At 35.6% G+C, this 18,125-nt stretch overlaps 1 pseudogene; it reads left to right on the forward strand.

Annotated features, from left to right (window-relative positions):
* Window positions 1-367: 367 nt before the first annotated feature.
* On the forward strand, window positions 368-15,128 carry LOC149569880 (cytochrome P450 98A2 pseudogene; annotated as a pseudogene).
* The last annotated feature ends 2,997 nt before the right edge of the window (window positions 15,129-18,125 follow it).

Here is an 18,125-nt window from a genome sequence, read left to right on the forward strand (position 1 = left end):
AGAGATTGATTTCTAGGGGGTTGAATCGAGGCATTTTTATTTCTATTGGGGTGCAATGGAAGAGATTCTAGCTTCCTCCAAGGCCTAGGCCATTACCTATAGTGGGGAATCTGCTAGACATTGGGGCAGTTAGGTTTAGGTTTTTCTGGGATTGTTCCAAGCAATATGGTCCTATCATTTCTATGTGGTTTGGATTGACATTGAATGCGATTGTTAGAAACATTGAGCTACCAAAGGAGGTTCTCAAGGAGCATGATCAAAAGTTGGCTAATAGACCCAAATCCAGATCAGTTAAAGAATTCAATAGAAATAGTCAAGACTTGATTTGGGTAGATTATGGTGCCCATTCTTTCAAGGTGTAGAAGGTATGCACTCTGGAGCTTTTCTCCCCAAGAGGCTGGAGTCCCTCAGGGATGTGAGGGAAGATGAGGTTGTTACAATGGTGGAATCTCTCTTTAAGGATCAAGGTTTGGGCAAGGCTTTGGTTGTTAAGAAATATTTATCATCTGTAGCATTCAACAACATCAACAAGATTTCCTTTGGTAAATTTTTTGTAAATGAAGAAGGTAAAATGGATCCACAAGGAGTGGAGTTCAAGGAAATTGTTGGAATAGGATTGAAACTAGGAGCTTCCCTCACTATGGCCAAACACATTTCCTATCTTCGATGGATGTTCCCTTTGGAAGAAGATGCATTTGCCAAGCATAGAGCAAAGAAAGCCATCACATGTGGAGGGAACCATAGTACAATGATTAGTGCTATTTGAAAAGAAGAAGAAAATAAAGATAGGAGCTACTTTAGTAGTTAAAAGGGAAAGGAATCCATGCTAAGAAGGCCAAAGTTGTAATGCAAGAAAACTAAAAATGTAGGTAGTCAAAGGAGAGACCCACAGCTTACATGTTTCAGGGCATGATATGAGTACGGATGAGAATTTGATGTTACATAACTTAAATAAGAAAAAAGAAATATTGTCAAAAGAAAGGAGAAAATGCAAGGGGGAAGACCACATAAGAGAGGAAATTGTTGCATAATCTTTAACTCCACACAAAGATCCAAGTAGCCCGTAATTTTAAGCAGAGGAGATGAATGAAAGGGTTGTATCATCTTGCATTAATAGTGCAAGCATTCCCACGAGGAACACATAAGGTAAGAGAATGAAACAAATGGAGACAAGGAGTCCCCTTGCCCAGGAGCATGGAGGTATAATTCCATCAAAAAAGATAGCCCATGCATAGAGAAATGGAAAGGAATGCCCATAATGGAAGGAACCGCAAGAGTTGAGAGGAAACCATTATCACACATTTATGAAATGGGGAGCTTTTATAATGTTTAAGAAATATTATACTTAGATTACTTGATGTCTAAAAGATGTCACATTTTGGAAGGCAAGTTGCATTATGGGATCCAGCTGATTAGACTATGACCATTGCAAAATTTTGAGCTGGAGGTGACGTTTGTTGATGCGGTGAGTTTAGAAGTGGAGGCACAAGATTATGCCATGTGGTGCATCCTATGGTGGGAACTTCCCTACTTGGGAAATTTTTTCAAAACTTAAATATTGTAGGAATGTGCCCAGGCAGCATGTGGCAATGGGCCTAGGACACATGGTGAGGTGGCAATCTAGTTAGAGCAGGCAAGTGGTGATGAAGTAGTTGGGTAGCCAATGATAGCATGCCACATGGTACTCATTAGGGCTCAAGACACATGGTGAGGTGTTGATCTAGTCAGAGCAGGTAGGTGATGATGGAGTAGTTGGGCGACCAATGATAGCATACCACATGGCAGTCATTAGGGCCTAACCAGACTTGGGGAAAAGTCAAAAAGTGAAATATTTAAAAATTATTATTTAAAATTATTTTTTCTCACAAAATGGCTCGTTCAAAGACTTTTAAATTAAAAAACTGTCATTTTCTAAAGTTTGAACTTTAGAATTGTTTAATTTTTTTAAATTCAAAGTGGAGACTAGACACCTATAGCAAGGGGTATTTTTTCAAATCGACTTTAAGGGGGTTTCTGAGAGGTGAATATAGGCATATTATATATTGTCAAAACTGGGAGAAGATGAACTTTCCAATTATGGAGTTTGTTTTCAAACAGGAATTCATTGATTCAAGTTATAGGCAGATTTGTAATTTATGGGCCTTCTTAGTGATATGGGCTAAAATTGAAAACATGGTTATAGGATTGGTAAAACATGGTAAAAATGCAATTGGGGTTACTTTAGATCACATTTATTCAATTTAAACCCAAATTTATACCAACATTTCATGAGATTTTCAAATTTTGGGCAAACATAATAGTTTTCATCATTGAACATGAGATGTTTCAAGTCAGTTACAAAAGTTTAATGAAAACCAAATCAGATCAAAGGGGAGAGAGATTAGAGAGATTCTTTTCACTGCAAAGGAGGGAATTTCAAGTGGACACATGTCATCTTTCAATCAAATCTAGGAATTCATTACTTGTCTATATCTTCTTCTTTCTCATCCATTGTAAGGGTTCTAGTTTTGGAGATAAAATGACTCATTGTTGTGATACCATCTGTGTTCCAAATTGGAGTTTACTTTGATCTTTGAAACTAGGGTCTTAGTCTTGATGTATTCGCATTACTGTGACACCACATTATTTAGGATAACTCTCTTGTATGAACATCAATAGGAAAGATAATACAACTAATTTTGATCTATTAGTTGTTTTCATGTTTTGATTTCATGCATTTCAATGTATTGTTTCAAAGAAATGAATACAAATGAGCAAAAATCTCTTTAGTTTCATTTTGATTCTCATCTCATGTCTCAATAATATATAGTCTTATGTGGTCTAGGAAAAAATAGTTGAGATCCATTTGCATCCCTTTAAGGTTGTATGTCAGATATGTTTTGTTGTTGGAACAAAGGGCCAAGTAAATGCTTGATGTGGTTGATAGCGTTGCGGGTTATTGGAGAAGCATATCTCATGAGAATGAGGTCTTGATGAACATCGATGTCTAATTCATAAAGTAACAAGATAGATCTGATGTCTTGGTGTATGAAATATGTCATTGATATCATAGATGCGTGCATTAGATTAATGGAATTACCCAATAGATAAGGCACCGATCATCTACAGGATCATTTTTTCTTACTGCTGCATATTTCGATTTGTGCTAAACTCAACATTATTAATATTTTTCCCTTTTCATGTTGAAGAGCTAAAAAGGATGCCCTCACTTAGCTTGTGAATTTCCTAGATTTGCAATTTGCTACTATAGATCTTTGTTATTACATAAGTATTATGAGATATAAAGGTTAAATCTACTTAATAGATTTAGGAGTATGTTTTTGCACTAGTACCATATTAATTGAATTTGAGGTCCACCCACCTAGGTTTTGAAGAGCCTTCAAAGTAGAAGAAGGGTCTAGCCTTATAGTTGTCCTAGTGTCTAAAATGACATGTTGAAGATGGGATTAGCTACCCCTAGATGTGTCTCGTTCTCATCGAGGTAATTTGAAACCTGTAGCATTTCAAAACACCAACAAAATGGTGACTTTGCTAGGGAATTTTGTTGAGAATCATGATAGAAAAACCTTGATAATTTAAAGGAATTCAACACAATAGGAGGAACAACATGGAGAAAGTTTTTATACAATAGTAAGTTGATGTGTTTAGTCCACTTCCTTGCTATATTTTTGTCTTCCCCAGTAAGCTTTATTCTCTTACAATAGTAGTTTTTAAATTGGATGTAAATTGTGGTGAGAAATGAGTATGCCTTCAATTAGTTCAATTTGGTGTGAGCTGCTATTGTAATTTCATAGTTAAGAAAGATATATTTCAGCTTTGTATAGAGGTTTCAAATTCAAGGTAAATCTTAGAGGTGTCTTCTATCTGCTATTGTTTCAAATTAGTTTGTGGTATCTTTAAGACTAATGCAATTCATGTCTCACTTAATGTGAATGGAAAATTTAAGTTATCTCTATACCAATGTAGTTCTATACATGAATTTTGATTAGTTGCTACAAGAGAAGAGTAGATTTGCAGAGGTTGAAACATTCAAATGGTTGGTAAGATTTTTGATGTGCTAGTTCAAATAGTTCAGTAAAGAATTGATGAGATTTTCGGTCTACTGTTGTAAATAGTGGACATAGAACTTTCATCCATCCAGATCTTGAGGTATTTTTATTTTCATGTATTATCTTTCCATGAAAATTGATTGTTAAAAGGCAGTGTTCTCCATCAAATGAGTTTTAGCACTAAGAGGAGGAGAATAGTTTGACAAGTTTCATACACTTCATTGGATTGAGTTTTAGCTTGTTGTATTTAAGTTTGTGAAGTGTATTGGAATAGAGTTATTGGTAGAAGGTTATATAGATCTACTAAAAATTGTGAACCTAAGAATTATTATGGGTGAATGAGTTTCAAATTTTTAAGAATGTCAAGTTTCCTTTCATCTAGTATGCAACCTGTCAGTGAAATTTCTAGATCTATTTCTACCAAGCGGTATATGTCATTAAATTTTAATGGCATTCATGGTTTTCCAAATGTCATTCCTAATGATGTTAGAAATAAATTGCCTAAGTTTAATGGGAACCATCTTGTTTCAGCTAATCATCATGTTCAAGTTTCTAGTGATTTGAAAGGTGACTATGAGATTGCTCATGAGGATGTGCACATGAAATTATTTGTTCAAACTTTGGAAGGTGATGCTAGAGACTAGTTTTCTTTTCTACCAACATGTTCTATTTCATCTTGGGGTGAGTTCCATTCTACCTTCATGGAGTAATTTGGAGAAAGAGTAAGAATATCTTATTCTTAGGATATGTTCTTGAAGATTCATGTTAATTGTGATGAACTTGTGCCTCAATTTAATATCATATTTGCAAAAAAATTGAATGATATCCTTAAGAATTATAGGTTGGATGATCAAATTTGTTTAGTGGTTTACCTTGATGAATTCGACAAGAAAATGAGTTATCTATTGAACGATAAAGAACCTACCACATTATATCAGGCTTTTATGATTTCTATAGAAATTGAAAACAATCTAAAAAATGGATTACGTAGAAGTCATTTTGCTAGAAATGTGTGCCAGTATAATGTATGTGAAAGAAAGGATTAATGTGATATTGATGCTTCAATTTCAAAACAACTTATCAATACCCTTGCTGTAAGTTTTAATCAAGTGGAAAATTCAGATCAGTAAATAAGTACCCCTACTATGGTAGATGATTTTGTTGAAAATTCAGAATAGAAAAAATGTCATGTCAAAGTTAAAGTCTCTTTGTCTCAAAGGAGAGATGATCTTGTTGTGGCCAAACAGAGTACATATGTTTGCACTACTTTAGTAGTAGATGTTAAGGTTGATTCACTTGATAATTTATATGTAGAAAATTTAATTTTAGTTGTCCCTTCCCTAATTGATGATTTTCTTTGTGTTAAGAATGTAATTAATCATGAAGTTGCAAGGCATTCATCTTAGTTTTATATGGATGAAGAAGCTAAAAATTGTGTTTCAAGTGATGTGAATAATGTTGGTGATGTAGTATATAATTAAGAGGTATCATATGAAGTAGATGATGTCATGTCCCCTTTTCAAATAATTGAAAAATAATAATCTTTGCTAAGGCAGGCAGGCCCAAGAAACTAAAGTTTCGGAAAAAGGGGGTTAATCTTTGGAAACCGTTGGGCTAATAAATGAAAATTATTATTAAAATATGTTTCATTAACCTCTCTTGGATGTGAGTTACGGTTATGCCCTCTTTTAAGGTGTTTGGAGGCATTTTGGGCTGATTCCAGAACTTGATTTTGCTCATTTCTTTGTTATTCTTCAGAGGCTGCCAAACCTGTGGAGAAGGAGACCCAAGAACGGGAGTTTACAGGTTTCCAGGGAGACCCAAGAATGGGATTTTGTAGATTTCTAGGAAGGCTAAGGATGGAAGTTTGAATCCATTCCATGTGCATGCTCATACAGAGTTTTCCTTTGTGCTGAACAGTGCAGATTTGTGAGTTTTCGGGTGTGTTTTTTGTATGAGTTTGGTGTTTTTAGTTGAGTATTTCATATCAGTTTGGGTTGCTGCTATATTTCAGACTTTAAGGTGTTAAAATAGAGCTGAATATATTTATTGGGACGTGATTAAACTTTTGAGATAGATTATTAGTGTTTTTGTGGTGTTTTCGGGCATTTTTGTGTTAATTTCGAGAGCCCGATGAGCATAGTTTTTGTCCTACATTTGAGAACTGTTGTGTAAAGGTTATACGGATCTAGAAATTTCATTTTGTAGGATGTTATGCTGCTGAAATTTCTTTAAAAATGTCCACTTTCAGATTTATTAATAATAGGTGAAGCTGTGAAGCTTTTGGCACAATTTCTGGCATACCCGATTTGGGGTTTCTTGGTGAATTTGGTGGATCTTTGTGATATTAGTTGTTTGATCTTATAAATCTGATTAGAGGTTGGAAATATCATACAAAATCAGAAAAGGTACATTTCAGTGGTATCAGAGCCATGATCTTGCCAGCCTGAGGGTTTGTAGAAGCTTGCATGTCAGTTTTGACAACTACCTAGATCTTGCATGTCAGTTTTGACGACTACCCAGATCTTGCATGTCATAATTTATAATTGCATGTTTCTTCTAATCAACTGCATGTCAAGATTTATGGTTTCATGCTACTTCTAATCATTTTCATGTTAGTTCTTAGTGAATTTGGTGGTTGTAGAAGTTTGCATGACAGTTTTGACAACTAACCAGATCTTGCATGTTAGTTTTGACAACTACCCAGATCTTGCATGTCATAATTTATGATTGCATGTTGCTTCTAATCAGCTGCATGTCAAAATTTATGGTTGCATGCTACTTCCAATCATTTGCATGTTAGTTCTTGGTGAACTTGGTGGTTGCATGTTGCTTCTAATCAGTTGCATGTCAAAATCTATGGTTGCATGCTACTTCTAATCATTTGCATGTTAGTTCTTGGTGTTTGAAGAAGTTATATCCTATTGGGGTTACACTCTAATTTATTCAGAATGGATAGGTATAGTACAAAGTCTCAGAGGACACGATCTTGGACAATTGATATCTAAAGTCAAAATAGTAGAAAGGATGGTTATTTAGACATTCGAGATAAACTTATGAAAATAAGCCATGACATGTCTGAACAGTTGATTGAGCACAACCGTATAATGAATGACATGTTGTCTGACCCAGATAAGGTGGATAAGTTGACTAGATTTCTATTTGGCAGATTTTCTCACAGGACAGATGACACAATTCCCAAGAACTTGCATGAGGAGTTTGAGAAACTAGCTAATAGCCAGGTAGAGGTCTCAGATTCTACTCTACCACAGCAGGTGGTGGGAAAGGATATTACACAGATTGATAGTAACGATCAACTTGATACTCAAATTGAGACAATTGTTTACAGGTTGTCAAAGGGTGATGCCACAGGTATTTAGGATGGTATAGTTACAACAGGTAGTGACTATAGTGTAGTGGGTTCAGATGATGATTATGAGGATGTTGTTGTGTAGGATGGTGAGATACCTGGTAGAGATGAGCAGACATTGAGCATTCATGATTTTGCTGAGAAAGAGTACAAGGCACAGTTAGATGTTTCATCACATAAGGTTGAGGCTGGTAGTACTTCACATGATTTGTCCAGCCAGCTGAAGGTGAACAAAGATAGTATTGTGACTTCATTATCTCATCATGACAGGTATGTGGAGTTAGTTGGTATTGGTCATATTACTCAGGTGAGGAGTTTGCTTGAGTTACCAGTTGATTATAGTTTACGGATATGGACTCAAGATTGTTATATTGGCATTTGGGATTCAGTTGACTGAAAATATTTAATACTTTTTGGTAGCAGTGATTGTTTGGGTGCTATCATGGATTTGATTAGCAGATTGCACGATGTTGTCTTTTCTTGTGCTAGGAGCTTATCCGATGTTGGTATTATTTTTTATACACTAGTGTTGGGCTTTGTTTATATATCCAGTCGACCATACTTGATGGAATGTGTTGATGATATTTCATATTTGGTAGTGTGTACAGATGAGTCCCAGGATCATATTGGCATTGATGACATCCAGGAGGATGCAATGGGCAGTTTTGAAGACTTAGTTTCCTTGGGTACAAAGGAGTTGGACAGAAGTGCTAATGTTTTTGATACTTTGTATCTTGATATGAGCTTTAGATTTGATTCATAGGATATGGATGGTAATACTCTAGAGACTAGTAACTTTGAGGATACTCCTTTAGACAGTGCATCAGAGGAGGTTTGTAGGAGACAGTCAAGCCAGTGTCATCATGTGTCTAATCAGTTGAGAGTTAGTGATCGAGACATTGCTATCACTTGCCACCATTTTGATGCTGCTCGTCAGTTGTTAGTAGTTTATGGATGGGGTTCTCCTACTAGTGATGAGAAGGAAGGAAATTATCTTTCCTTGACAGAGATCCACTCTTTATGGGAGGCTATTCGGATTTTGAGACAGAATTATATGCAGTTGGTAGCCGATAGAGATTATCTTATGGAGTGGGGTAGTACAGCATATGATGCATTTTTGGCCAAGGAAGATGAGGTGAGTGAGCTTACTGAGCAGCTTGAGGTGACTTCTGAGATTCTTGAGAGTACACAGTTGGCTTTCAAGGAGTCACAGTTTCATTTGGCTAAGGTGACCATGGAGTTAGAGCAACTATAGTCTTTACCTGATTCTATACAGTCACAAGCTGTGGTGTTTGGTGATCTGAGGATGTCCATGGCCGAGATTGTCAAAGACAGTGGAAATGGGGATGCATCCATCCTTGATACTAACATTGGCATATCAGGTTCATTCCCATTAGAGTCAGGTTCAATTGAGTTGGGTGTTGTAGCAGATTTTTGTGATATGCCTGACATGGTGGTGACCTCTAGCACTAATAGCACGAAGACTAGAGATGTTGTATCAAAGACCACGTGTGATGTTGGTGAGCCGATAGTTGGCATGGTTCTTGCTAGTAATACTACTCCCTTGGTGATGACTTCAGAGGTAGTAGTCAGTTCCAACTTGGTTAGTGATCGATTGCAGTTAGTTACATCTAGATTGCACTCTGAGCCATTGACCGAGATTGGCGCATTCTATCAGCATTACATTGTGAGGTATGCTCATCAATTTACCTTTGATGACCATGTTGATGAGATGATGATACAGAGATGTACTTTAGTTCCTAGTGCTTATCATCAGTTATGGGATAGTTTGACACCTTGGGATGAGAGTCATGATGGGCATGACATGGTGATAGGTTCTACAGTTTACAACTTGATAATACATGACTTAGAGCAGGAGTTTTGGAGTGATGCTTCAGCGGGTGTTGTTATTGATTCTACTCCTTTGGCTATGACATCTCTTGACTTAGCTGGTGATCAGTCACAGTGGGTTGTATCACTTGTTCATGGTGATTTGTTGACTGAGGTTGGTTTTCTTTATCAACATTATATTGCAAGGTATGTACATCAATTAGCATTTGATCATTGTGTTGAGAACTTGATGGCAGGCAAATTTGGTTTGGGTTCCAATTCTTGTTTTTTTATCTTGTGATGGCTTTTCACCATTAGGGGTGCATGGTAGTTATGGTTATGAGATAGTGGTCGGTGATCTACAGAGTTGTGTTGACTACAGGCATTGTATAGTGTGTGGATTATCCATACTTGGTACAGTTTCATTCGGGAGCATTCACCATTGTTGCAGAGTTGGATTGTACATTTCGTGTAGGCTAGTGGAATGCATTGATAGTATTTACTGTGTTGGTAGTCCACTTTACTTGGGTTTTGATGTTCTAAGAGTTTGTGTCTCATGGGTTTCTAACTGTGGAAGTTGTGATTTTGGAGTTTGGTTGAGCTGTAATTGTTAGTTTGATTATGGATTCCTCTTGGTCATATTGCAAAGGATATTGCAGGAGCTTGTGTTAATTGGTAGTAGTATAGTTCATGACTACATTTGGGATCCAGGTGGATTGATTGGCTTATTGTTCAGCCATTGCTTGAGGACAAGCAATGTTTGGGAGGGGAGGACTTGTCATGTCCCCTTTTCAAATAATTGAAAAATAATAATCTTTGCTAAGGCGGGCAGGCCCAAGAAACTGAAGTTTTGGAAAAAGGGGGTTAATCTTTGGAAACTGTTGGACTAATAAATGAAAATTATTATTAAAATATGTTTCATTAACCTCTCTTGGATGTGAGTTACAGTTATGCCCTCTTTTAAGGGGTTTGGAGGCATTTTGGGCTGATTCCAGAACTTGATTTTGCTCATTTCTTTGTTATTCTTCAGAGGCTGCCAAACCTGTGGAGAAGGAGACCCAAGAACGGGAGTTTACAGGTTTCCAGGGAGACCCAAGAATGGGATTTTGCAGGTTTCCAGAAAGGCTAAGGATGGGAGTTTGAAGCCATTCCATGTGCATGCTCATACAGAGTTTGCCTTTGTGTTGAACAGTGCAGATTTGTGGGTTTTCGGGTGTGTTTTTTGTATGAGTTTGGTGTTTTCAGTTGAGTATTTCATATCAATTTGGTTTGCTGCTGTATTTCAGAATTTAATGTGTTAAAATAGAGCTGAATATATGTATTGGGATGTGATTAAACTTTTGAGATAGATTATTAGTGTTTTTGTGGTGTTTCCGGGTATTTTTGTGTTAATTTTGGGAGCCCGATGAGCATAGTTTTTGTCCTACATTTGAGAACTGTTGTGTAAAGGTTATACGGATCTGAAAATGTCATTTTTTAGGCTGTTATGCTACTGAAATTTCTGTAAAAATGTCCACTTTCATATTTATTAATAATAGGTGAAGCCGTGAAGCTTTTGGCACAATTTCTGGCATACCCGATTTGGGGTTTCTTGGTGAATTTGGTGGATCTTTTTGATATTAGTTTTTTGATCTTAAAAATCTGATTAGAGGTTGGAAATATCATACAAAATCAGAAAAGGGACATTTTAGATGATGAGATTGGTTACTCAAATCAAAGTGAGGAAAATGATATTACATGTTCATCTTCATACGAGTCTGATGCTGATTGGGAAGAAGAGAGCAATGATGAAAGTGAGTGCTCTTATGCAAGTAACAATATGATTTCATGTTCTAAGTCTAAAAATGATAATTCATCTCAATTTTTATGTTATACAAATTGGTTTAGATATGAAGAGCTTGAGAGTGATTTGTCCTCAAAGTTTGAAGATAAAGAAATGGTAGATCAATTTGATGCTAATGGGTTTGAACATGGAGTTTTGAGTGAAAGATTATTAAAAAGTTTTATGTTAGATAATGAGGTTGCAGCATATGGTAATGGTTTTAGTGATGATTCATGCTCTATCCATAGAGGTCATCCTAAACATGGTAATGAAGGTGATGGAATCATTGATACTATATATGTGGTAGATGAAGAAGAAAGCAAATCTTCATATGATTTTGAGTTTTCATCATGTGCTGCAAGTTTTTGTGACAATACATTGGGTAATGGCTTCAAGGTGTTTGATACCATTTCATATGATGATGATGTTGATGATTTTTAGCCCCTTTTCTATCATAATTTCCAAAGAGGACCATTGCATGGAGTTATCAATCCACTATTTGAGGAGAACTTCAAGCTTTCAGATTTAGTTGAGTTGGATATAAATGATGATGAATTGTCATACTGCTGTGATAAATCAGATTATTCTTCTTTTGGGTATGACAATGAAATTGATAATGATGTTGCATCTCATAATATGGATGACAAGGTGTTTGATGAAGGTGTTAGTGAAAATCAGCATGCACCTTGTACTTAGTTTTATGATGAATACTCTAATGTGATGGTTAATCCATTTGTTGATTTTAAAGAACCATTGGAGGATCCTAGATTATTGTCAAATTCTAAAATTGAGGACATGTGTGAGTCAAAATCTTATTATTCATATGAATACTCTTCGGTTATGCAAAAGGATGCACATTTTCAAGGTATGTGTGATCCCTTCCGCCAAGTTGAGTATGAGGCATTCATATTTGAAACCGATAGCATGCATGATTCATTTGTTGAAGAATATTTTCAGTTTGAGTCTAATATTTGTAAGCATTCTGATCAGAACTTTCATAATGAGAAAATGGTTGAAAGTGAAGCTAGTTTCTATATGCTTTATGAAAGTGAAGATGTAGATTCAGTTTGGCTAAGTGGTGTGTTTCAAGATGTTGATCTAATTGGTGAGACTGATATAAATAATAGACTGATATGAATAATATTTCTAGCTTACCTCATAAGAATTCATATGAGAATTAGATTTATGACAAAGGTACAAAATGTTGTTGAAGTCTGATGGCTCGTGGTCATCATTTGTATATAGTAGGAGTAGTTGTTTCTTGATTTCAATAAAGTTGTTTGAGAGAAGCTTTTTTCTATTAGGCATGTGGTTTTCTTCTTCTAGTGATATAAATCCTTTCCATTCCCACAAGGGACATGCATCCCTAGATAGAGCCACTGTTGGGACTCAAAATTGAAGCCTTGATTTTGAGTACTGTTGAAAAAATTAAGCCTTATAAGTGCTCTTTAATGCATATGTAGTTGATTGCCCATTTGAAGCATAAGAGGTGTTTAATGTTTCTCAAACCTTCCATTCAGTATGCCTACTTTTCCATGAAGTTAAATCATTATTCTGACCCATTTCATGAAGTCCAATATTGAGCAATTATCAAATCTGCATTTTCACCTGAGTGTCAAACAGTGACAAGAGGCTCTATTTGCAACTGAATATCTCATACCCAATAATGTTTCATGAATTTTCACTTTGGAAGTGTTCAGTGTCCATACCAGAGAGCCTATTTTACAGATTTCAAGTCATTTTGAATCCGTTTGACTAGGTTTTGAATCCCTCAAATTTAGTCATTTATTGTTGTCATGCTGATGCAAAACATTCAGAATTCTGGAAGGTCCTATTTGACTTGTTATATTTTTGACCTAGCTGACCAAAATGATGAAATTAATTTTTTATTTCATTTTAGAGGTCAAAGACTTGTTATGTTTCAAGTTTGAGCTTATGATGAATTTGTTTGATTAGTTTTCAAATGCAATATAAAATGTAATTTGTAATGTTTTATTGGTGTCAAGAAGTGCAAATTCGTCAGTACCCCTATTCATGATGTCATAGCTTGAAATCTATGATAGGTGAGATCAAATGGATTGTACCATTGTATTGTAGTCTAAAAATACTTTATGTGTGCCAATTTTGAGGTGTTGAAAAATCCATCTACACACTTTCCCAAGTTAATTCCATTTGCAAAAAATGCTTTTTTGCCATTGTTTCAATTTAAAAAATTTGAGTAGCTCACTTTGACTACTTTCCATGTGTGTCCTATTATTCATCATGATCCAAAATCATATATATATACTCTCCTCATGATAGTGAACTAATGTCCCTATTTTCATCCTCCCAAGTATCTATTTACCTAGTTTTCAAAGCCAAATTTGAACTCAAATTAGTGTTTTTTGACATATTTACTTGCAGGGGATTCTAAGAGGGAATCTTTGACAGTTAATATCTTTTGACTAAATTTTTTTCATGAGATGAGATTTGATAGGGTAGGAGTATACAGAGTAGAGAATCAATATTGTTGATTTCAGAGCCCAGTCAGAGGTTCAAATCAATTTTTAGGGCTAGTCAAAGAACATTCTGGCATTAAAATGACAGCTAGTAGTAAAGGGTAAAAATGTGTTTTTAAGGATAATTCAATGCTCAATTTTGATTTCAGTCAGTTTGAAGATCTTAGTAGATCAATTTGAGGATTCAGTTGTTTAAAAATGAAATTTTTTTTAGCCGGACCCATCTAGGGCTCGACTAATTCCATTCAAATGAATGAAATGTCCCTAGATCCTAAAGATGTCTTTAGCTTTAAAGTGATATTGGTTTATAAAGAAGTAACATGGGGATCAAGTGTAAGTGGGGATGTATCATTTCTGAGGGAAATTAAATATATGAAGTTGTATCCATATTAAAGAGAAAAACATGTCATTTGATTAGTAAGACAATAAAATTGCCAAATGTTTCTGAAATCAAGTAAGCAATTTGAAGTCACTAAAATCAGGAAGTTGAGGCTCCTACTTCACCATCCATCAATATCTAAATCTCATGCTAATGTTGTGTTAGAAGTCTCTTGCCTAATGTTTGATTAGTTTATAAAATGGGTAGGATATTTTCAAGGATCTTTATGATGGTGCAAAGTTCTCTAAGTTGGAAATGTTAATGTTGCTAAATATGCTTGCAATGATGCTAAGTATGTGAATGAATAGGCATCAAGGATCCTCCAAGAGATTGGTGTGTGAAATCTCTTGTAAGTTATATCGGAGAGCTTTGGGTTGAATTTAGATATTATTCTTAAGCATGGAGATTGATTTCTAGGGGGTTGGATTGGGGCATTATTGTTGATGTTGGTAGTGTACAAATTGGTGCAATAGAAGAGATTCAAGCTTCCTCCAAGGCCCAGGCCACTTCTTGTAGTGGGGAATATACTAGACATTGGGGTAGTTAGGTTTAGGTGTTTTTGAGATTGGTCCAAGCAATATGGTCCTATCATTTCTATGTGGTTTGGATCAACATTGAATGTGATTGTGAGTAGCATAGAGCTAGCAAAGGAGATTCTTAAGGAGCATGATCAGAAGCTAGTTGATAGATCCAAATCTAGATCAGCTAAAGAATTTAGTAGAAATGGCTAGGACTTGATTTGGGAAAATTATAGAACCCATTCTATCAAGGTGCAGAAGGTATGCACTCTAGAGCTTTTCACCCGAAGAGGCTAGAGTCCCTCAGGGCTGTGAGGGAAGAAAAAGTTGTTATAATGGTGGAATCTTTCTTTAACGATTAAGGTCTAGGAAAGGCTTTGGTTGTTAAGAAATATCTATCAGTTCTAGCATTCAACAACATCACCAAGGTTGCTTTTGGTAAATGGTTTGTAAGTGAAGAAGGTAAAATGTATCCACAAGGAGTGGAGTTCAAGGAAATTGTTGGAATAGGATTGAAACTAGGAGCTTTAGTCACTATGGTCAAACACATTCCCTATCTCTGATGGATGTTCCCTTTGGAAGAAGGTGCATTTGGAAGGCATAGAGAAAAGCAAGCCATCACATGTGGAGAGCAGCACAATATAGTGATTAAAATTGTTTGAAAAGAAGATGACAATAAAGACATGACCTACTCTAGCAGTTAAAAGGGAAAGGTGTCGATCCTAAGAAGGCCAAAGTTGCAATGCATGAAAGTAGGAAATGTAGGTAGTCAAAGGAGAGACCTAGAACTTGCACATTTTAGGGCATAATATGAGGAGGGACAAGAATTTAATTGCACATAACTTAAATAAGAAATGAGAAATCTTGTCAAAATCAAGTAGAAAGTGCTAGGGGAAAAAACATGCAAGAGAGGAACTCGCTACATATTCTTTAACCCCATGCAAAGATTTGAGCAACCTACAATATTAAGAAAAGGAGCCAAATGAAAGGGTTGTGTCATCTTGTGTCAATAGTGCAAGCATTCCCACAAGGACAAAATAAGGTAAGAGAATGTAAAAAATGGAGATAAGGAGTCCTCTTGCCCAAGAGCATGGAGGCAGAATTTTATCAAAAAAAGCCCACGTGCAGAGAAAGAGAAAGGAATGCTCACGATGGAAGCAACCACAAAAGTTGAGAGAAAACCATTATCCCACATTTATGAAATGGGGAGTTTTTATAATGTTTAAGTAATATTTTACTCACATTTCTTAATGTCTAAAAGACGTCGCCTTTTGAGAGGCAAGTTTCATGATGGGACCCAGCCGACTAGACTATGACCATAGTAAAATTTTGAGCTAGAGGTGACATTTGTTGATGTGGCGAGTTTAGTACCAGAGGCACAGGATTACACCATGTGGCACATCTTATGGTGGGTGCTTCCCCACTTGGGAAAGTTTCTTGAAACTTAAACAATTTAGGAAAGCACCCAGACACCACATGGAAATAGGCCCAAGACTCATGGTGAGGTGGTGATCTAGTTAAAGTAGGCAGGTGGTGATGGAGCAGTTGGATAGCGTATGATAGCATGCCATGTGGCACTCATCATGATCTAAGTAAACTTGGGCTTGGGACACATGGTGAGGTTGCGATCTAGTTAGAGCAGGCAAGTAATGACAAAGCAATTGAGTGGGCAATGATAGCATGCCATGTGGCACTTGTCATGGCCCAAGTAGACATGGGGAAAAGTCAGAAAGTGAAATATTTAAAAAATAATAATTTTTAATTAATTTTACTCACAAAATGGCACATTCAAGGACTTTTAAATCAAAAAAGGGTCATTTTCTAAAGTTTAAACTTTAGAATTGTTTAAATTTTTGAAATTCAAAGTATAGACTCGACATCTATAGCATTGGGTATTTTTTCAAATCAACTTTTAGGGGGTTATTAAGAGGTGAATATAGGCATATTATATATCATCAAAATTGAGAGAAGACAAACTTTCTGATTATGGAGTTTGTTTTTGCACAAGAATTCACTAATTTGAGTTACAGGCAAATTTGTAATTTTGGGGCCTTCTCAGTGAAATGGGCTAAAATTGAAAACACGCTTATAAGATTGGTAAAACATGGTAAAAATGTAGTTGGGGTCACTTTTGATCACCTTTATTTAGCTTAAACCCAAATTTTTACCATCATTTCATGAGGTTTTTAGATTTGAGCAAAGAAAATGGTTTTCACCATTGAACATGAGATGTTTCAAGTCAATTACAAAAGATTAATGAAAACCAAATCAGATCAAAGGAGAGAGAGATTAGAGAGATTCTTTTCATTGCAAAGGAGGGAATTTCAAGTGGACACATGTCATCTTTAGATTAGATCTAGGAATTCACTCCTTGTCTATATATTCTTCTTTTTCATCCATCGTAAGGGTTCTAGTTTTGGAGAAAAAATGGCTTATTGTTGTGATATCATCTATGTTCCAATCTAGATTTTACTCAAATATATCAAACTAGGGTTCCAGTCTTGATGTGTTCCCATTACTGTGACACAAAATTCTTCAACATAATTCTCTTTTATGAATAGCAATAGGAAAGATAATACAGCTAGTTCTGATCTATTAGGAGTTTTCATGTTTTGATTTCATGCATTTGAATGTATTGTTTCAAAGAAATGAACACAAATGAGGAAAAATCTCCTTATTTTCATTCTGATTCTAATCTCCTATCTTAGTAATCTATAGTCTTATGTGTTCTAGGAACAAAGAGCTAAGATCCATTTGCATCCCTTTAAGGTTTTATGTTAGATATGTTTTTTTTGTTGGAAAAAAGGACCAAGTAAATGGTTGATGTGTTTGACAAGGTTGTGGGTTATTGGAGAAGGATATTACATGAGAATGAGGTCTTGATGAACATCAATGTATGATTCACAAAGTGATATGATAGATCTAATGTCTTGGTGTATGAAATATGTCATTGATACCATAGATGCATGCATTAGATTCATGGAATTTCCCAATAGATAAGGAATTGATCACCTATAGGATCAGTTGTTCTTATTGCTCCATATTTGGATTTGTGTTGAACTCAACATTATTAATCAAATGCTTTTTCCCTTTTCATGTTGAAGAGATGAAAAGGATGCCCTCACTCAGCTTATGAATTTAATAGATTTGCAATTTTCTACTATAGATCTGTGTTATTGCATAAGTATAAGGAGACATAAGGGTTAAATCTACTTAATAGATTTAGGACTATGTTTTTGCACTGGTACCATATTTATTGAATTTAAGGTCCACCCACCTAGGTTTTGTAGAGCTTGAAGTAGAAGAATGGTATAGCCTTAAATTTGGCCTATTATCTAAAATGACATGTTGAGGATGGGAGTTAGTTGCCCCTAGATGTTTCTTGTACTCATCGGGGTAATTTGAAACTTGTAGTGTTTCAAAACACCAACATAAAGTCTCCTAATAGGGACTCATATGAACTAAATGTTGTAATAGATTCCTAATAGAGTCCATGCTCTAACAAGGGATATTTATATTGGTACATCATCTTGTGGGCATGATTCCCACCAAGGTTTTCCCTCTGGTCAAGCATTTCCCTAGATAACATATTTGGTGTAATTGTGTATGTGCATCTTTCTATGGATGTTATTTACTTTGATTGAATAGTTTAGATTATT

This window comes from Cupressus sempervirens, chromosome 3, assembly GCF_028749045.1.
Source record: "Cupressus sempervirens isolate cs-2001-9-10 chromosome 3, ASM2874904v1, whole genome shotgun sequence".
NCBI classification, from domain to species: Eukaryota; Viridiplantae; Streptophyta; class Pinopsida; order Cupressales; family Cupressaceae; genus Cupressus; species Cupressus sempervirens.